The following is a 22,630-nucleotide window of genomic DNA, read 5'->3' as shown; positions in this document are numbered from 1 at the left end:
GGATGAGCCGAGCCGATCACCTGGAGTTAATACATAGAAAACTTAAAAATAGGTGCAGGAATAGGCCTAACGGCACTTCTAGCCTGCACCGCCATTCAATGAGTTCATGGCTGAACAGGCACCTTCAGTACCCCATTCCTGCTTTCTCGCCATACCCCTTGATCCCCCTCGTAATAAGGACTTCATCTAAATCCTTTTTGAATATATTTAGTGAATTGGCTTCAACAACCTTCTGTGGTGGAGAATTCCACAGGTTCACCACTCTCTGGGTGAAGAAGTTTCTCCTCATCTCGGTCCTAAACGGCTTACCCCTTATCCTTAGACTGTGATCCCTGGTTCTGGACTTCACCAATATTGGGAACATTCTTCCTGCATCGAAACTGTCTGAACCCATCAGCATTTTAAACGTTTATATGAGGTCCCCTCTCATTCTTCTGAACTCGAGTGAATACAAGCACAGTTGTTCCAGTCTTTCTTGCTAGGTCAGTCACGCCATCTCGGGAATCAGTCTGGTGAACCTTCGCTGTTCTCCCTCAATAGGAAGAATATCCTTCCTCGTGTTAGGAGACCAGAACTGTACACAATGCTCCAGGTGTGGCCTCACAAAGGCCCTGTACAACTGTAGCAACATCTCCCTGCCCCTATATTAAATCCCCTCGCTAAGAAGGCCAACATGCCATTTGCTTTCTTAACCGCCTGCTGTAACTGCATGCCTACCTTCAATGACTGATATACCATGACACCCAGGTCTCGTTGCACCTCCCCTTTTCCTAATCTGTCACCATTCAGATGTCTCTCTGTTTTTACCAGCAAAGTGGATAACCTCACATTTATCCACATTATACTTCATCTGCCATGCATTTGCCCACTCACCTAACCTATCCAAGTCACTCTGCCGCCTCATTGCATCCTATGAATACAATTCCTCCAGTCAGTAAATTCAGTTGGCATATCAAGAGAAAAATAAGAAATCACCGTGACTTACTCAGTGAGCGCGCAGCATAAAGCATAAGGTGTTTATTTATGGTATGTACCATAATGTTATCACGAAATTGCAGTTTTGAGGAGATTTGGATTCAAAGCATAATTTATGTAATATTCAGTCAAATGCTTGGAAGGTTTATCAGTAACAAACGCTTAACAAAATAAATTAACACAATCGATTAGCAGTCCATCGCCTTAACCTCTCATCTACCGTCTAGCACAACTCAGGCTTTTTGCATCCATACAGAAATACGTTGCAACAAATCCCCGTCACGACGTGTCCTGCCCGTGTACCAGATCGACAATGTTGAAAATGTACAATCAGCTTCTGTAAGCAGACAGCCTTTAGCTACTACAGGATGATTGTAATGTCTCATCAAAAGATGAGGTACAGGCCACTTTTAAATAGGCCAGGCAGCCTGGCCACGCCGGTTTCAAAACCGACCAATATAGAACTCTCTACAGTTAGACCACATTAGGTATACTGTCTGCAATTCTGGTCGCTACATTATAAAATAAACTAGCGAGTCACTTGATAGGATGCAGAGAAGATGGTATACTATCAGGAAAGAATCGACACGCTCAATTTATTTTGTCGTGAAACGAGAAATCTGAGGGGTGAACTAATAGAGCTCTTTAATATCTGGAAAGGTTGTTATAGAGTAGAAAATGAGTTTTTCCACTTGCGGGGAAAGTATTACAAGAGACCATCAATATAAGAAAAATCAGCAACAAATCATATTGGGAATTAAGAAAAATCTTCTTTAGCCAGAGAGCGGTAAGAATGTAGAACTCGCTGCCACCAGAGAGGTTGAATCAAATGTTATAGATGCATGTTAGGAGCGGTTAGATAAATATATGAGGGAGAACTGAATGGAGGGTTATGCTGATAGTGCTGGATGCGGAAAGAGGGGATGATGCTCCAGTGGATCACAAACGTCGATATTGACAGGTTGGGCCGAATAGCCTCTTTTTGCATTGAATATCCTATGTAATGATATGAATTCGACACCCATGAGTCCAATTCAAAAGCCAACTTCTCACAACTTTCAGACCTAGAGGAAATAACACTGATTAATATTCCTGGCTTAGGGTGTTTCAAAAAGATGTCAAGATTGATGCACCTTAAAACCGACCTCGTTGACCAAGCTGTGGGGCATCTGCCGTAATTTCTCTTTTATGTAGCTCAGTGTTAGCGTTATTTGATTTGTCTTAAGCTTTTGTGCAGCGCCCTGTGACGTCTTACTATGTTAATGGCGCTACATAAATGCTAGTTGTTGTTGTTGTAGTATTTACATCATTGTCTCCCTGTTTCAGGTTTCAAAGAAAACGTGCTAGTTGAGAAAGCATTCGGCATACTTAACTTTATTAGCCGAGGTATATAGTACAAGAGCAGTGAAGTTGTGCTTGAGCTATATAAAACATTATTTGGGCCACAGCTAGATTACTGCGTACACATCATTACAGGAAAGATGTAATTGCACTTGAGAGGGTTCAGAAGAGATTTACGAGGATGTTGCCTGGACTGGAGAATTTTAGCTATGAGTAATGATTCGCTAGAATGGGTTTGTTTTCATTGGAACATCGGAAGCTGAGGGGAAACATAATTGATGTTTTCAAAATTATGAGGGGCCTAGACAGAGTGGATAGGAAGGATCTATTTTTCTTAGCAGAATGGTCAACAATCAGGGTACATATATTTAAAGTCATTGGTAGCAAATTTACAGGGGATTTATACGGGAAATCTCTTACCCAGATCAAGTTGGGAGTCTGGAACTCACTGCCTGAAAGTGTGGTAGAGGCAGAAACCCTCACCATATTTAACACACGCTTGGGTATGCATTTGAAGTGCAATAACCTACAGGGCGACGGACCAAAAGCTGGAACATGGGATTCCGCTGAATAATTCTTTGTTGGCCGGCGTTGACCGGTTGGGCCGAAATATCTTTCTTCCGTGCTGTAAATAATTATGATTCCATGATTCAGTTCTAAGCGAGGATCTAACTACAGATCTGCCGGAGGTGGACACTTAATGGGTAGAATTAAAAGATAGGAAAGGATTTAAGACAATAGTCGGAGTCATGCATAGGCCCCTTCGTCGCAGCTCTGAAGTACTAGAATACATAAATGTCGAAATTAGTCAAACGTGTATTCAAGACAGTGTGGTTTTAAAAGGGAATTTAAATTTTCATATATATTGGGATAATCGGACTGGCACCTGTCAGAAAGATTGTGAATTTGTTGAGTTATCCGGGCTTGTTCTGCAACAATATATTTCATCACGAAAAAGGGGCATACCAATTTACATTTAGTAATGAGTAACAATCTGGATATATTCAACAGCCTATGGGTAACTGAAAATGTATTTAATAGCGATCAAACATGATCGACTTCAATGTAACGTTTGACAGGGAGAAACGAGAAAAAGCTACGACCATTCCAGATTTCAGTGAGACCGAATTCAAGGGCCTGGGACAGAGACTGTCCACAATAAACTGGAAAAATCTGATAATGGGTAATACGATAGGAGATGTTATCAATAATTAGAAGTGATACAGAATCAGTGTATCCCACTGGGGGCCAAAAAAAAACAGGCATGGACGACTAAAGAGGTAAGGGACCACATTAAACTAAAAGGAAAAGCGTAAACAAATATAAAAAGTAGCACAGATCCTGATGAATGGGAAAGCAACAAAGAAAATCAAAGGGGCACAAAGCAGATAGTAAGTGCTAGAAAGAGGGAGTATGAAAATAACCGACTGGTGAAATGAACAGACGCATAGCAGATGTAAGTTAACGCAGAGAATTGTGAAGTGACACACTTTGGTAAGATGATGCGAGGCAATATGAAATAATGATACAATTTTAACGGGGTCAGATTTATACATGAACATTTAAATCACCTATTAAGCATCTGCCTCTGGAGATCAATGATCCCAAACCGGTTAGAATGTTCTCCCTGTATTGCATTAACCAGCTCTAAATCATAAAAAATTAAATAGGGGGCATGATCAGGAAGACATTGGGACTTTTCCTTCGTTAATAGCCGAATAGAGTATGAAAACAAGGAAGTTATGCCAAACAATTATAAAACACTTATGACAACTTAGCTGGAATATTCTTCTGAACACCAGTGAATACAAGCCCAGACTGGATCAACTGGGCTTGTATTCACTGGATTTCAGAAGAATCAGAGGGGACCTCATAGAAACATATAAAATTCTGACGGGGTTAGACAGGTTAGATGCAGGAAGAATGTTCCCAATGTTGGGGAATTCCAGAACCAGAGGTCACAGTCTAAGGATAAGGGGTAAGCCATTTAGGACCGAGATGCGGAGGAACTTCTTCACCCAGAGAGTGGTGAACCTGTGGAATTCTCTACCACAGAAGGTTGTTGAGGCCAATTCACTAAATATATTCAAAAAGGAGTGAGATGAGGTCCTTACTACTAGGGGGATCAAGGGGTATGGCGAGAAAGCAGGAATGGGGTACTGAAGTTGAATGTTCAGCCATGAACTCAATTGAATGGCGGTGCAGGCTAGAAGGGCCGAATGGCCTACTCCTACACCTATTTTCTATGTTTCTATGTTCAGTTCTGGGCAACACGCATTAGGGAAGAAGTCAAGCCCTTGGAGTGGGTGCAGAATAGATTACTCGAATACTACCAGAGTTGGGGACCTCATTTATACGAAGAGTCTGGAAAAGCTGGGTTTTTTCTCATTAGTATAGAAAACGTTAAGAGGCGGTTTATGACCTAGATTCAAAATTATGAAGTGTTTTGATAGTTAAAAAGGAAAAAGCTCACAAATGTCAAATTTAATGTTGTAAAATCTCAATAGGCGCAGATGGGGTTCGAACCTCTGATCTTCAGTTTACGAGATCAAAGCCTTAGCACTTGGCCACCTCACCCTGATCAACTGGGTGACTTGCTTCGCATTGCTACCGAATCGCACATCATTTCAATTAGGTTGTACAAGCACAAATGCGTATACAATTAAATAAAGTGGGACAGTGGAACGGGCATATGACCAGCGTTATTTAGATGAAACTATCATAAAACATTTCATATAATCATACAGTACCGATGGAGAGTACTTGGCCCATCGTACTCTTGAACGAGGTATCTAATTAGTCCCAGATCTTTCCAAAACGCCCTGCAAAATGCACATCTTCAAGCATTTATCCAATTCCATTTTGAGTGTTACCATTGAATCTGCAGTGCTACGGGGAAATGAAAGTGTGGTGAGACTTGCTGAGAGTCAGCACGGGCTCGACCGGCCGAATACCCTTCTTCCATGCTATAACTATTCTATGAAGCGATGACTCTATGATTTACCACTCATTCAGGCAGTGCATTACAGATCACAACACTCACAGCTTAAAAACAAACACTTCTCCTCCACTTCCACCTGTTTCCTCTGTTGTACTCTGGATGTTGCCAGGACTGGATAAATTTGGATATGTGGAAAGATTGGGGTTATTTTCGTCGGAACAAAAAGATGAGGATAATGTGGTGATATAATTGAGGTGTATAACATTATGAGGGGCCAAGAGAGTGTGCATATGAAACGCATATGCCCCTGAGCAGAGAGGTCAATAATCATGGGGCATAGATTTAAAATAATTGGTAAAAGAATTACATGGGAGTCGAGAGAAATCATTTTGCCCAGAAAGAATTTGGGTCTGGAACTCACTGACTGAAAAGTTGGTCGAGAGACGATCCCTCATTACATTTAACCAGCACATGCAGATGGATTAAATTGCTCTAATCAGCAACACTACAGATCAAGAGCTGGGACGTGGGATTAGGCTGGATAGCTCTTTCGATGGACGGAGACAGGATGGGCCGAATGCCCTCCTATTCTGCGGTAATTTTCTACAATTCTATGATTCTAAGAGGTTCGGAATGCTGCACATATCTGTATCCCAGCATTGACGGGATATTGCTGTGTGGTAATTGGCTGCCGTATTGCACTACAGTACATCGAGTGACAACATTTCAAGAGGTACTTCATTTTCTATAAAGCACGTATTAAAAAATCTTAATTCAGTGGATGTGGGCGTAGCTAGAAAGGCCGACATTTATTGCCCATCCCTAATTGCGTTTGAGAAGGTAGTGATGAACAAACTTCGTGAAACACTGCAGTACTTGGATATGCACTTGATGGCTACGGTCCAAGAGCTAGAAATTGGATTTGGCAGGATAGTGCATTGTCCACCAGCAAGGACGCGATGGGCTAAATGATTTCCTTCTGCGCTGTAAATTCCTATGGTTCTATGGTTCAGTCACTGAGGTGATGGTACTACGAATGTGCTGTTGTAGAAGGTGTTCCAAGATAATGAACCAGGCACAATAATGGAAAGGCGATATATTTCCTTTTTCATTTTCTGAGGATTTGATACTCGAGCTGCAAAAATCAATCTTCAGCGATCATGCCCACTTCTGACCTTATGATGGTGGGCAGGTCATTTATGAAGCAGGCGATGATGAACTCCTGCAGCGACATCCTGGGCTGAGATGATTGGCGTCGAACAACCACAAACATCTTCTTTTAGGCTAGGTCGGTCTCCAGCAGTGGAGATTAACCAAGCAATGACTTCAACGTTAGAGCCTTCCTTGATGCAGCATTCGGTCAAATGCTGCTTTGATGTCAACGACAATCACTCTCGCCTCATTTTAGAATTCATCACTTTTGTCCATATTTGGACCAAGTCTGTAATGATGTCTGGAGACTGGTGGTCCTGCTGGAAATCAAACTGAGCAACGGCGAGCAACTGGATCAGCCTATGTTCCTGACAGATGCTACGGGAATACAAACCCGTGCTTTTACTGTTTGAAAACAGCGCACAGTTGCATGATGTATATTTGTAGGATCAGATGGGTCATCGACCTGAAATCTTACTCCTACCTTCCTCTTCAGACAGACCCGACCAGAGCTTCAAAGCATGGCACATTTTAAAGTGTCAGCTTTTCAAAAACTGTTTCATTCTATATTTCTTTAAGATTAAGAATGCACAACAGGCAGCCATATATCCCCGTTTGCCAATGATGCAAATATTGGAGATAAAGTGAATAGGGCAGGCGTACACTTATAAAGATATATTGATAGATTAAGTGAATGGACGAGTCAGTGGCAAATAGTTTCCAAACAGGTAATTGTGGGGACATCCATTTTAGATCACAAAGTTTAGATCCGAGTACTAATTAAATGGAGCACAGCTCGGAGGGATGGAGTTCCAAAGTGGTTTGGAGTCCAGGTGCCCATCCCGCTAACGTGCAGTAGCAAGTTACATATATATTCGAAACAACTAATGGCATGTTAGGCTTTGTAACCAGGGGTTCCGTTGTTTGCTTGGTGCCTGTGTTTCGTTCGGTGTGATTGCTGGTGTCTCGTCTGGACTGTCTGTTTCCGTCGGTGTGATTGCTGGTATGTCGACTGGGCTGTCTGTTGAGGCAGCCCTTTCCTCAGGTTGTTCCACCTATCTATCCACCAGGTGTGGTGTGAATTCCACATTGTAGTGTGCCTCTGGTTCTTCAGTGTAATCAGTGAATCTACTTTTTACTTGGTCTACATGCCTCCAGTAGGTTTGGCCATTGTCCATTTGTACAACCAGTAGCCTGTTTCCCTCTTTCTCTGTTACTGTCCCTGCAAGCAGTTTGGGACCCCGGCCATAGTTCAGCACAAACACTTTGTCCCCTATCTCATTCCACCTCCCCCTCGAATTTCGGTCATGGTATTCAGTTAGCTTTCGACACTTAGCCTCAACAATTTCATGCATGTCTGTGAGGATTAACGAGAGCCTGGTCTTTAAGGTTCGTTTCATCAATAGTTGCGCGGGGGGAAGCCAAGTCAACGAATGTGGAAGAGATCTGTATGACAGCAGCAGTCGCGACAGGCACCTCTGCAGCGTGGGAACTTGGATTCTGATAATGCCTTGTTCAATGACCTGCACTGCTCGCTCCGCCTGGCCATTGGAGGCCGGCTTGAAAGGTGGCGTCTTAACGTGATTTATACCGTCGCCAACTATAAAATCGTGAAATGCTGCCCTGTTGAAGCACGGATCATTATCACTGACCATTATGTCAGGAATGCCGTGCATTCTAAGGCTCTCCACAGTGGTGGAGGTGGTGCTCGAATTCAAAATGGTGCACTCGATCCATTTTGAAAATGCATCACCGAGTACGAGGAACATTTTGCCCATGAATGGAACCACATAGTCTACATGAACCCACGACCACGTTTTTGTGGGCCAGTGGCACGGGCTTACGGGGGCCTCCCTGAGGGCATTACTAAGTTGGGCACAAATGGTGCACCGACGGACGCAGAGCCCCTGGCCGCGTCAATGCCAGGCCATCAGATATGAGATCTGGCTATGGCTTTCATAAGGACAATCCCCGGGTGCTCGCAATGGAGCTCCCGGACAAGTGCCTCTCTTCCTGGTAAGAGCATAACTACTTGGCTGCCCCACATCAGGCAGTCTGCCTACAGTGAGAGTTCAGGCATGCATCTCTGGAATGGTTTGACCTCCTTGGGGCAGGCATCGTGAGCGTCTGCCCAGTCGTCAGTTAAAAGGCATCTTTTAACTAGAGATAACCTGGGGTCGCTGCTCGTCCAGGCTCTGATTTGGCGAGCCGTCATGGGCGAACCTGTGGATTCAAAGGCATTGAATGCCATGACCATGTCACAATCCTTTCGTTGGACCCTTCTGTGGTCGCCAGTTGTAGCCTGCTAAGCGCGTCGTCACAGTTGTCTGTGCCTGGTCTGTGCCTTATCGTGTAGTCGTAAGCCGCCAGAATGAGTGCCCATCGCTGAATGTGCGCCGAGGCTTTGCGATTGATTGCCTTGCACTCAGATAGGAGGGACGTGAGGGATTTGTGGTCAGTGTCTAATGCAAACTTGGCCCCGGAAAGATATTGCTGCATCTTTTTGACACCATACACGTGTGCGAGTGCCTCGTTCTCAAACATACCGTACCCGCGCTCTGCGCGCAAAAGTGATCTGGTGGCAGAAGCAACAGGCTGCAATTTACCCACATCATTGATGTGCTGTAAAACGCAACCGACTCGGGATGCTCATGCATCACACGTAAGGATTACATTTTTGCCTGGGTCAAAAAAGGCTTAAACACTCTTGGAACATAGGAGGTTGCGTGCCTTATTGAAGTCGCGTTCTTGGGCATCCCCCCCAAACCAATCACACCCCTTTCTCAGTAGTACGTGGAGAGGCACCAGCAGCATTCTCAAGTTCTGCATAAAGTTCCCAAAGTAATTGAGTAGCCCGAGAAAGGCACGCAGTTCCGAGACATTCCAGGGCCTGAGTGCAAGGTGAATTACTTCGGTTTTGGAGTCGGTTGAGCGGATTCCATCAGCGGCAGTCCTTCTGCCCAAAAATGCAATATCAGGTGTGAGAAACAGACACGTGGATTTCTTAACTCTTAGGCCTACCCGATCCAATCGACAGAGCATTTCCTCAAGATTGTAGAGTTGAGAGTCGGTGTCACTGCCCGTGATGAGTATTTCATCTTGAAACACAACCGTCCACGGGATGGACTTGAGCAGATTCTCCATGTAGCACTGGAATATAGCAGCCGCCGACCTGATGCCGAATGGGCATCGATTGTACCCAAAAAGGCCTCGATGTGTGTTGATGGTTGTGAGTAGCTTCGACTTTTCGGTCAGTTCTTGCATTATATACGCAGATGTGAGTTCAAGTTTCGAGAAAGGTTTTCCTCCAGCCAACGTGGCAAATAGGTCCTCCGCTCTGGGCAGTGGGTATTGGTCCTGTAGGGAGAATCTGTTTAAGGTAGACTTGTAATCCCCACAGATTCGTACGGATCCATCAGGCTTCATGACGGGCAAGATGGGGCTTGCCCAGTCGTTGAATTCCACGGCAGAAATTAAGCCTTCCCGCAGAAGTCGGTCCAGTTAATTTTGTCTCTTTTCCCTCATCACATATAGGTCCTTAGTTCGGTGTCGATCTTTGTGAGTTTTGGTCTGTTGCTTTTGTGCAGCCACAGCTGTTCAAATTGTTGAACGCTCATGACGGATTGACTGTCCCCCGTGTCCAGTTCCATGTTGACGGGTATCCCATTGAGTAGAACCCTCATCATAATTGGAAGCGTCTTGTTGTAAGAACAGTGGACATTGATCGTGTTAACCCGCTGTACGTCGGCGTCCCCTGCAATGTTCCAACCATCTTCTGGTCCGCTTTCCGAACCTTCCGATTCGTATAACAACCGAACTACATGCAAGCCAGATGCCGTGTGTAGTTGGAGTTTCTGGAAACGAATGCTGAAATCGACACACCCTGGTTGAGTGCCTTCCCCACATCTCCAATACAGACCGTTTCCATTATTTCTGAAGGATGAGCTGCGTCTGGCTAATCTCCCTTGAGCTTCTCTCAATCTCTTGTTGATTGCTCGCATTGTGGGTTGATGAGGTGTGATCGGCCGTTCATGTGGCCCTTGATTTTCATGGCTTCTGGCGCCACTGTCTGCAGTTGAAGGACTGCTCTCTTGCCTTTGTCTGTATGTGGGGGCAGCGTTTTATTTCACAATGTGAATCCCTTTTTCCGATGCCTCTTTGATTGTCATAACCGAAGTATATATCAGCCGCGTTTCTTCTTCGCCTGCCAAGAACGTCTGTCCGACCAGTGCTGCTGCCTGAAGAATCAAGTTCTTAGTCTCTGTAAGCTTTCGGAATATGCCTGCGTGGCCTATTCCTTCAATAAAAAAGTCTCTCAATACTTCTCTCCTTAGTTGATCGGGGAACTCACATGTACTAGCCAGCCTCTGAAGTTCCGCCACGAAGTCCGGTATGCTTTGGCCCACACAGCGTCTGTCGTTGTAGAAAATGTGTCTGGCCATGGTCAGGCTGTTCGCTGGCTTCATGTGGTCTCTCACCAGTGCGCTCAACTCCTCAAACGACTTGCTTGCTGGTTTCTTGGGAGCCAGCAGGTCTTTCATTAAAGCGTATGTTTTCGATCCGCAGCTGGTCAGGCGATGGGCTCTTGTCTTGTCTGCCTTATGGTCGCCCAGCCAGTCTTTCGTCACAAAGCTTTGCTGGAGCCTTTCTATAAAGTCATCCCAATTGTCTCCAGCATTGTATTACTGATCTGAGCTGTTGGTAGTCATTCTGTGGGTTCTGAGATCCCATCCTCGTCGCCACTGTAAAGTCCTGAGTCTAATGTACTGAATTACACGAGACACATGCTGAAGTTAAGGTCACTCAGGACCTGCACCTTCAATTCACAGCTCTCCAGTGCTGCACTTGCCTGAGACCTCCCTTTATATACTTCAGTGGGACAAGTATGGAGTGTCTCCTGCAAGTGCACCCCTGGTGGTAAGTTATGCTTATTGTTACAGGTAATATCCAGTTACAGCCATGTATAGCATGATAAGATACAGTGATACACAGTAATGTGAGATATATGATAGGGTGCAAACTCGGGGCAAATGCTATATCAAGGAGTGGGTTTGGGTTGGATGAACATATTTTGAGTAAATCAACATTTGCGATGCGATCTGGGTGCGGACCGGCGCAGGCAACCCCAATGTAACTTGGAACACAATAGTTTAACAATTCGGTCATTGCAACAGAAATCATACGCCTTCTCAAATTCCGCAGGATGATCCGGGATTACGAGAAAATCCGTTCTAAAGGGACAATTATGAACCGGAACTGACAACCATCCCGTTTAAACAGACACAGAATGATCCGCGACTGCAAGCACATATCTATTGAACAGATGCAGAATGACCCTTGACTGACATCTGTTCCCTTTTAAAAGAATAAAATGAGTTTTCTATCATCCCTGAAGGCAATTGTGCAGTGCGTGATTGAGCGTGGGGCTCAGGACCACGCGGGGCTGGGATGGTGATTGAAGCCACATGTCAAAGACAGGCAGGAAGGAGCGAGGGACGTAAAAGCAACTCAGTCAAAAAGCCAATTTACCAATATATATATATTTAACATTTTAAGAAAATAAATATATTTAAATTGTATTTAAAATGATTCATTATCTAAATATTTTTTGATTGAACGAAGGCTGTGTGAGTGGAAGAAATCTATTGGAAATGACGGGGTGCAGTCAGTAAATACCAGAATACTGTAAGCCCAAGGTGGAAGACAAGCCATGAAGGAAGATGTGGGCTACAAAGGCGATCTTTTAAAGTCGCGTGTGTCATTCTGCTGCATCTGACAGCAGCTGCTTGTGCTGTGAAAGACGTCAAATGTAATAGAGCCCAGTGCAGGCAGAACAGAAAAAGCACAGTTATCGTGAATGTTAAAAAGTTGGGATTGTATATAATTATATATATATATATATATACATGTAAACACAAAGTCAGTCAGTCAGTCATGTCTTGTCTTGTCTTGATTTGATTTGATTTGATTTGAATTTAGAAATACGGGTGGAGGATGCCATCATGTTACACAGCCCACACGCAAGCCCTGGCTAAAACCGCTATATTTCTAACTTGTGTATATTCCCTTCTTTCCGATGTGGAATAGCAAAATCTCATAGCACATTCTTGTACCGTCAGAGAGTCCACGAAGGATTGTTCAATCAAATCAATATGGCTTCAAATTGCATGAAATGCATGTTTCTCACATGAAATGAAATGCACAGTAAGATCGCACAGCACGTTTGCACACACTCTGCCTTACAGAAACAAACAAAAAAACTAAAATTCTTGCACCGTCCAAAGGCAATTTTTGAAATATGAAATGTGAAATCCAGGACAGTCAGCACATCGCTTTTAAACAGGCACAGAATGATCCGGGACTGATTGCACACCATTTTAAACAGACAGAGAAAGATCCCGGACAGGCAGCCCATCCCCTTAAAAGGGATACGGAAACAGAATGAATAAAAACAGATAATTGTGTAAAACTCAGCAGGTCGTGCAAATTCTGTAGATGAAGAACCTGGTTTCACGTTCTGTCGGATAATCACACCGATATTTTAGGAAATGTTAAAGATGACAATTTTTTTCAACAAAAATAGCGCTGGGAAAAAATACGCAGCGAGAAAGGTCAAAAGGAAACGTCTGTGATACAGTGTAACGCAGTAGTGATTAAATAATTAATGGCACAATGGGAAACGGCAAAGTTGGTGGTAATCGGGTAATAAGGTAACAAAGGATGGTCTGGTGGAGGTGTTAGTGGAAACTGCAGAACAATTACCAGACAATGAGAACGGTGCTTATGATCCGATACATTGTACCTAATGTTGAGGCCAGAAGACAAAAACATGCCTGCAATAGATGGTTCAACGCCTTTTAATCAGACCAGGCAGCTTGGCCAAATCGGATTGTTTTCTTGTCCGATTTGAATTCGGCAGGCAGGGGACTAATTCAAAAGCTAGCTTCTCACATCTTTTCAGCTCCAGAGTAACAGGATACACTCATATTTAGGGCAGAGTTGGAGATTGACGCTAAATGTATGATTATCCCAGTTAAGGTGCGGTTATGCGTACAGACAGGAATATATAATGATCAAGTATTGGCCGGAACCAAACACAGGTTTAGGTTATCCAACGAGACACAGAGCCGCGTACCTCTCAGATACTTTAACTTTACTCAGTTGTGTGAGTTTCACTTTGCTCTGGAATTTGGACGCTGTGGGATCATCGGCGCAAAATCACACGTTTTAATGTGAAATATTTTTATTTTATCTCATGTCGACCGGCTGTGAGAAGCGGAATTTTCAATAAAAACTGGCTGGGCTCGTACAGGATTTGTACCCGGAACCTCTCGCATTTCAAATGTGATCATCGCTAAGCGAGAATCTTACCCCTACAACAACGAGCTGCCGACAGTGAAGAGCGTAGCTCTCAGTTTCTGACGTTAGTGAGAAAAGATATTCGGCGCATTGTGCGTGTGCTGTCCCTCCAGACCTATCTAATTAGACCTCCTCTCCACAGTTCGATAAATGTTATCCCTTTGACGATTTTATTATTAATTTGAGACATGACATTAGCAATGTGCAGCATTCTTTTTAGCGAAAGGGGAATTTGGCGATGAGGTTAAATGTGATTGACAAACGACGAAGGGGGATCAAAACTGTAGCACAATAACGACGAGGATGGGATTCGAACCCATGCGTGCAGAGCACAATGAATTAGCAGTCCATCGCCTTAACCACTCGGCCACCTCGTCTCTTATTAAGCGCGAAATCACACATTCAATCTGCTGCTTTTTGTATCCAAAGAGAAATAACGTGCAAGAAAGTCCATTTCACAGCTTGGTCTGCCTGTGCAAATAGATCGACAATGATGAAAATGTGCCATTCTATTCTTCAAGCAAACAGCCTTCTTTCACTTCAGGTGTGTGACTGCAAGAGATGGTTGGTTTTTCGGCAGCATCACAACAAATAATATAAAATTTCATACAGCGTACTAATTGACCACTTCAGGACTCGAACGGAACATGCAATGTTTTCATAACCCCACGGTAATAATCGAAGTCAAACACCTTATCCGTTAGGCTACGCGAGCTCTCCCATCAGTGCAACATTTGTTGTTAATTATATTGGGACCAAATTCGGGGCAACTGCGATATGAAGGAGTGGATTTTGGAAAATATGAGCATATTTCGAGTAAATGAACACATGCAATGCGACTGGGTTTACACCGGCACAGGCAACCCCAATGTAACTTGGAATACAACAGTTTAACAATTCGGTCATTGCACTTGAATTCATACACCTTCTCAAACTATATAGGATGATCTGGGATTATAAGAAAATTAATTTTAAAGGGACAGATTATGAAGCGGAACTGACAACCATCCCATTTAAACAGGCACAGAATGATCCGGGACTGCAATCACAACCCTTTTTCACAGATGCAGATTGACCCTTGACTGACAGCAGTTCACTTTTGAAAGAATAAAGTGATATTTCTATTATCCCTGAATGCAATTGTGTAGTGAGTGTGCGTGGGGGTCAGGAACTCGCGGGGCTGGGACGGTGATTGGAACCACAGGTGATAGACAGTCAGGAAAGGGTGAGGGACGTAAAACCAAGCCAGCCAAAAAGCCAATTTACAAATATATATATACATTTTACATTTTAAGAAAAAAATATATAACTTTTATTGAAAAAAATTGAATTTGGTTTCTTTTAAATCAATAAATAATTGATTCATTATCTAGATATATTTTGATTGAACGAAGGCTGCGTGACTGGAAGAATTCCACTGGAAATGAATAGGTGCTGTCAGCAAATATCCAAACACCGTAAGCCCTTGGTGGAAGGCAAGCCACGAGGCAAGAAGTGGGCGAGAAAGGCGATCTTTTAAACTCGTGAGTGTCTTTCTGCTACATCTGACAGCAGCTGCTCGTGCTGTAAAAGAGCTCAGTTCAGAATGAACAGAAAAAGCACATTTATTTTGAAAGTTAAAAAGTTGGGATTGTATATAAATAAACACACTCATATCTATATATCTGTACACACAAAGTCAGTCAGTCAGTCATGTCATGTCATGTCTTGATTTTATTTGACTTGCATTGGAAAATAAGGGTGGAAGATGTCATCATGTACGCAGCCCACATGCAAGCCCTGGATTAAATCGCTTTATTTCCAACGTACTTATTTTCCCTTCTTGCAGATGTAGATTAGCGAAATCCTACAGCAGATTCTTGTACCGTCAGAGAGTCCACGAAGGAGTGTTCAATCAAATCAGTATGGCTTCAAGTTGCATGTAATGCATTTTTCTCACTTGGCATGCAATGCACAGTAAGATCGCGCAGCACGTTTGCACACACCCTGGCTTACACAAACACACAAACAATCGAAAATTCCTTCACCCTCCAAAAACAATTTTTGAAATTTGAAATTTGAAATCCGGAACAGTGAGCACATCCCTTTTAAGCAGGCATATAATGATCCGGGACTGAGAGCAGACCATTTTACACAGACTGAGAATGGTCCCGGACAGACAGTACAGTCGCTTAAAAGGAATACGGAAACAGAATGCATAATAGACAGATAATTATGTAAAACTCAGCAGGTCGTACAGATTCTGTGGGTGAAGAACCTGGTTTCACGTTCTGTCAGATAATCATTCCGATATTTTTGGAAAAAGTTAAAGATTATAGATTTGATCAAAAAATCCAGCAGCTGGAAAAAATAGGCAAAGAGAAAGGACAAAAGGTCCTGTGATACAGTGGAGCGCAGGAGTGATTAAATAATAAATAGCACAATGAGAAAAGGCAAGGTTGGTGGTAATCGGGCAATAAAGTAACAAAGGATGCACCAGAGGAGGTGTTAGTGGGAATAGCAGAACCATTACCAGACAATGGGAGCGGTGCTTATGATGCGATTTGTTGAACGTAATGTTGAGTCCGGACGGCTATAAAATGCCTAATCGAAATAGAGGGTGCCAACGCCTTTTAATCAGACCAGCCAGCTTGGCCACCCCGGATTGATTCCTGTCCGGTTTGAATTCGGCATCGAAGGGACTAATTCAAAGGTCAGCTTCGCACATCTTTTTAGCTCCAGAGAAATAGGACGCACTCATATTCAGGGCAGAGGTGGAGATTGACGCTGAATGTATGCTTATCCCAATTCAGGTGAGCTTATGCGGCAGAAAGGAATATATGCTGATGAATTATTGTCTGGAACCAAACACGGGTTTAGGTTGTCCAATGAGACACAGACGCGAGTATATCTGAGATATGTTAACTTTACTCAGTTGAGTAATTTCACTTTGCTCCTGTGAAACTCTGGGATTTGGACGCTGTGGGAACAACGGCGTGAAATGACACGCTTAATTTGAAATATTGTCGTTTTCTCACATGTCGACCTGCTGCGAGAAGTGGATCTTTGAATAAAAGATATCAAGGCTCGTGCGGGATTTGAACACGTGATTTCTCGCATTTAAATTGCGATAATCCCAAAGCAAGACTCACAGCCCTCGACAAACGAGCCCGAACCTCGAGAAGCGAAGCTCTCAGATTCTGACGGTAGTTTACTATTCGGCCCATCGTGTCTGTGCTTTCTCTCAGTCACCTATCTAATTAGTCCCCCTATCCATTGTCCTGCTAATGTTTTCCCTTTGATGAATATATTATTAATTTGAGACATGACATGACCAAAGTGCAGCATCCTTGTCAGTAAAAGTTGAATTTGGCCATGTGGTTAAATGTGATTGACAAAACAACCAGAGCGATCAAATGTTTAACACAATAATGACGAGGTTGGGAGCACAATGGATTAGCAGTCGTTTGCCTGAACCTCTCTGCCACCTTTTCTCCTATTTACAGCAACGTCCGCCATACAGTCCTCTACTTTTTGCATCCAAACAGACATAATGTGCAAAAAAATCTACTTCATCGCTTGTTGTGTACGTGCAAACAGATCGACATTGATGTAATGTGCCATTAGCTTCTTAAAGCAAACAGCCTCCCTTTCCTTCAGATGAGTGACTGTACGAGATGGCTGGTTTTACGGCAGACTAACAACGAAGAAGTTAAAATTTCACACAGCGAGATAATTAACAGCGGCATGACAGGAATCTGCAAACGTCTAATAGCATTGCTTTTACAATCGAAGACAGACACCTTATCCATTAGGCCACGCGCCAACGAGGAATTTATTTTTGTTTATATTGGGAGCAAATTCGGGGCAACTGCTATTTCAATGATTGAATTTCGGAGAAGATGTGCATGTCTTGAGTAATTTAACAGATGCGCTGCGACCTGGGACAGCAGCGGCTCAGGCAACCACAATGCAGCTTGGAAGACAATAATTTAACAATTCGGTCATCGCAGTTGAAATAACACTCCTTTTAAAACTATACAGGATGATCTGGGATTACGAGAAAATCTATCTTCAAGTGGCCGATTATGAACCGGAATTGACAACGATTTCGTTTAAACAGACACCGAATAATCCAGGACTGCAAGCACATAACTTTTACCAAGTTGCAGAATGACCGTTGACTGACCGCAGTTAAATTTAAAAAGAATAAAGTGAGATTTCTATCATCCCTGAAGGCAATTGTGCAGTGCGTGCGTGAGCGTGGGGCTCAGTACCACGCGGGGCTAGGATGGTTATTGGAGCGAGAGGTTATTGATAGGCAGGAAGGAGGGACGGACGTAAAATCAACCCAAACAAGAAGCCAATTAAAAAAAAATATATATATATAAAACATTTTAAGAAAATACATAAATTTAAGTTTCATTTTTTTTAATTGATTTGTTTTAAATGAATAAATAATTGATTCCTGATCTATATATTTTCTGATTGAACCAAGGCTGTGTGATTGGACGAATCCCATTCGAAACGAGGAGATACAGTCAGCAAATGCTCAAACACAGTAAGCCCTTGGAGGAAGACAAGCCAAAAGGGAAGTTGTGCGCGGCAAAGGCGATCTTTTAAGTGGCGCGTGTCTTTCTACTGGATCTGACAGCATCTCCTTGAGCTGTGAAAGAGCTCAAATGTAATAGAGCTCAGTGCAGGCAGAACAGAAAAAGCACATTTATTGTAAAACTTTAAAAGTTGGGATTGCATAGAAATATACATATATATTTATATATATGTATTAACAAAGTCAGTCAGTAAGTCTTGTCTTGTCTTGTCTTGATTTGATTTGATTTGAATTTCAAAAAACGGGTGGAGGATGTCATCATGTCACACAGCTCAATCGCAAGCCCTGGCTAAAATCGCTATATTTCAAACTTGTTTATTTTCCCTTCGTTCAGATATGGAGTAGCAAAACCCCACGTCCAGATTCTTCTACCGTCAGAGAGTGCATGAATGAGTGTTCAGTCAAATCAGTATGGCTTCAAGTGGCATGTAATGCATTTTATTACATGACATGAAATGCAAAGTAAGATCGCACAGCACGTTTGCACACACTCTGGCTTACACAAACACACAAACAAACTAAAATTCCTGCACCCTCCAAAGGCATTTTTGGAAATTTGAAATTTGAAATCCAGGACAGACAGCACATCTCTTTTATACAGGCACAGAATGATCCGGCAGTGATAGCACACCAGTTTAAACAGACAGAGAATGATCCCGGACAGACAGCACATCCTTTAAAAGGGATACGGAAACAGAATGAATAAAAACAGATAATTGTGTAAAACTCAGCAGGTGGTGCAGATTCTGTGAATGAAGAACCCGGTTTCACGTTCTGTCGGATAATAATTCCGATATTTTAGGTTAAAGTTGAAGATTACAGATTATTTCCACAAAAATAGCGGATGGAAAAAATATGCAGTGTGAAAGGAGAAAAGGGAACGTCTGTGGTACAGCGGAACGCAGGAGTGATTAAATAATAAATGGGACAATAGGGAACGGCAAAGTGGGTGGTAATCCGGCAATAAGATAACGAAAGATGGGCCAGAGGAGGTGTTAGTGTGAACAACAGAAGCACTACCACACAATGGGAGCGGTGATTATGATCCGATACGTTGAACCTAATGTTGAGGCCAGAAGACTATACCATGCCTACAATATAGGATGTGAACGCCTTTTAATCAGTCCAGGCAGATTGGCCATCCCGGATTGATTTCCTGTCCGCTTCGAATTCGGCAGTCAAGGAACTAAATCAAAAGGCAGCTTCTCACATCTTTCCAGCTCTCGAGAAACAGGACGCACTCATATTCAGGTCAGAGGTGGAGATTGACGCTGAATGTTTGCTTATCCCAATTGAGGTGAGGTTCTGCGTACAGACAGGAATATATACTGATCAAATATTGGGCGGATCCAAACACGGGTTTTGGTTATCCAACCAGACACCGAGCCGAGCACCCCTGAGATACTTTAACTTTACTCAGTTGGGTGAGTTTCAATTTGCTCTGGGATTTGGACGCTGTGGGATTATCAGCGCAAAATCACATGTTTTAACGTGAAATATTTCTGTTTTTTCACATGTCGACCGGCTGTGAGAAGCAGAACTTTGAGTAAAAACTGGCGGGGCTCGTCCAGGATTTGGACGCGGCACATCTCGCATTTCAAATGTGATAATCGTTAAGCGAGAATCTTACCCCGAGACGAACGAGCCGCTGAGAGTTAAGAGCGTAGCTCTCAGATACTGACCGTAGTGAGAAAAGATATTTGGCGCACCGTGCGTGTGCTGTTCCCTCCACACCTATCTAGTTAGTCCCCCTCTCCACAGTCCAACACATGTCATCCCTTTGACGAATATATTATTAATTTGAGACATGACATTAGCAAAGTGCAGCTTTCTTGTTTGCGAAGGGGAATTTGGCGATGAGGTTAAATGTGATTGACAAACGACCGGGGGAGGGGGGTCAAAGTTGTAACACAATAATGACGAGGATTGATTACGAACCCAAGCCTGCAGAGCACAACGGATTAGTAGTCGATCGCTTTAACCTTTCGGCAACCTCGTCTTTTACTTACGGAAGCGTCAGCCATTCAGTTTCCCATTTTTTGTATGCAAACAGAAATAAAGTGAAAGAAAATCCATTTCAACGCTTGCATTGCCCGTGAAAAAAATCGGCAATGATGAAAACGTGCGAATGGATTCTTAAAGCAAACAGCCTTCCTTTACTTCTGGTGAGTGACTGTACAAGATGGTTGGTTTTTCGGCAGAATCCCAGCAAACAATATCAAATTTCACAGAGCGGTCCGATTGACCGCGGCAGGACTCAAACCTGCAATCTTCTGATAACTTTGCGATTATGCCACGCGGTCTCTGCCCTTTGCGTCAAATGTGTTGTTGTTTACATTGGGAGCAAATACGGGCCAACTGATTTCTTAAGGAGTGGATTTCGAAAAAGATGAGCATATTTCGAGTAAATGAACAGATACACTGCATTTTGGATGCGCACCGTCGCAGGTATCCCCATTTGGAACACAACAGTTTAACAATTCGTTCATTGCAGCTGAAATCACACTCCTTCTAAACTGTACAACATGATCCGGGATTATAAGAAAATTCGTCTTAAAGGGACAGCTTATGATGCGGAACGGACAACCATCCCGTTAAAAAAGACACAGAATGATCCGGGACTGCAAGCACGTCCCTTTTACCCAGATGAAGATTGACCCTTGACTTACAGCAGTTCCCTTTTAAAAGAATAACGTGAGATTACTATCATCGCTGAAGGCAATTGTGAAGAGCGTGAGTGAGCGTGGAGCTCAGGACCACGCGGGGCTGGGAAGCCACTGGTGATAGAAAGGCAGGATGCAGGGAGGGTCGTAAAACCATCCCAGACAAAAAGCCAATTTAATAAAATGTATATACAAAATTAAAAAAAAATGAATACATATGAATTTCATGTAACAAAAATTGAATTTCATGTTTTAAATAAATATATCATTAATTAATAATCTATTATTTTTTGATTTATCGAAGGCTGTGTGTCCGGATGACTAGCATTGTAAATAAGGGTGTGCACGCATTAAATACCAACAGACACAGTAAGCCCATGTTGGAAGACAAGCCACGAGGGAAGATGTGGGATCAAATGGTGATCTTTTAAAGTGACGTGCGTCTGTCTGTTGTTTTTCAGATGTGAAATGTCAGGATCCGACAGCAGCTGCTTGTGCTGTGAAAGTGGACAAAAGCAATAGAGTCCAGTGCAGGCAGATCAGAAAACGCACATTTAATGTGAAATGTAAAATGCTGGAATATATAAATTGTATATAGGTATACACACACACACACACACACACACACACACATATATATATAAACAAATTCAGTCAGTGAGTCCTGTCTTGTCTTGTCCTGTTTTGATTTGAAATTGAAAATTAGGTGGTTAAGATCATCATGTCTCAAAGCCCACATGCAAGCCCTGGCTGAAATCCGTATGTTTCTAACTTGGAATTTTTGCAATTTTTCAGATGTGGAATGGCAAGATCCCACAGCAGATTTTTCTTCTGTAAGATATTCCTCGAAGGAGTATTCAATCAAATCGGCATGGCTTCAATTCCACGTAATGCGTTTTTTCACACGTGATATTAAATGTCCAGCAAGATCGCACAACACGTTTGCACTCTCTCCCTCTCTGACACAAACTCAGCAACAAACTTAAATTCCTACACACTACAAAGGCAGTTTTGAAATTTTAAATTTTAAATCTGGCACAGACAGCACATCCCTTTTAAACAGACACAGAATTATCCGGAACTGATTGCATATCCCTTTTAAACAGGCACGGAGATTTCCGGGATTAAATGCAAATCCCTCTGAAGCAGATATAGAATGATCTTGGACGGAGTGTTCTTTAATTTTAAACAGGCCGAGAATGACCCGGGACTGAGAGAAAATCCCTTTCGAAACAGACACAGAATGATCCTGGAATGACAGCAATTCGGTTGAGACAGACATAGAATGATCCGGGACCTCTCGCATTTCCACTGTGAAAATCCCAAAGAGAGAACCATGCACCTGGACCAACGAGCCGCCGACAGTAAAGTGCACGACCCATTCTATATTAAAACGGCATATTCTGACGGTAGTGAAGAAAGCTATTCGGCCCAACCTGGCTGTGCTGTGTCTCTGAGAGAGCGATCAAATTAGTCCCCCTTTCCAAAGTCCTGCGAATAAGAACATAAAAACATAGATTTTCCCTTTGATGTATATATTGGGCCTGAAGTCACTGTGCTAGGCTACCCCCAGGCGCTCGGCTGAAAAGAGGAATAAGGTTCCACACC

The 22,630-nt window shown here is 43.0% G+C and overlaps 1 non-coding gene across 1 annotated transcript; it reads right to left on the bottom strand.

Moving 5' to 3' along the window:
- Nucleotides 1-14,063: 14,063 nt before the first annotated feature.
- Nucleotides 14,064-14,145, bottom strand: trnas-gcu (transfer RNA serine (anticodon GCU)). The gene has a single exon. It is a non-coding gene; the product is annotated as a tRNA-Ser (tRNA).
- Nucleotides 14,146-22,630: the final 8,485 nt, after the last annotated feature.

This window comes from Pristiophorus japonicus, unplaced genomic scaffold (assembly GCF_044704955.1).
Source record: "Pristiophorus japonicus isolate sPriJap1 unplaced genomic scaffold, sPriJap1.hap1 HAP1_SCAFFOLD_52, whole genome shotgun sequence".
NCBI classification, from domain to species: Eukaryota; Metazoa; Chordata; class Chondrichthyes; family Pristiophoridae; genus Pristiophorus; species Pristiophorus japonicus.
This window is presented reverse-complemented; position numbering and strand designations above follow the sequence as displayed.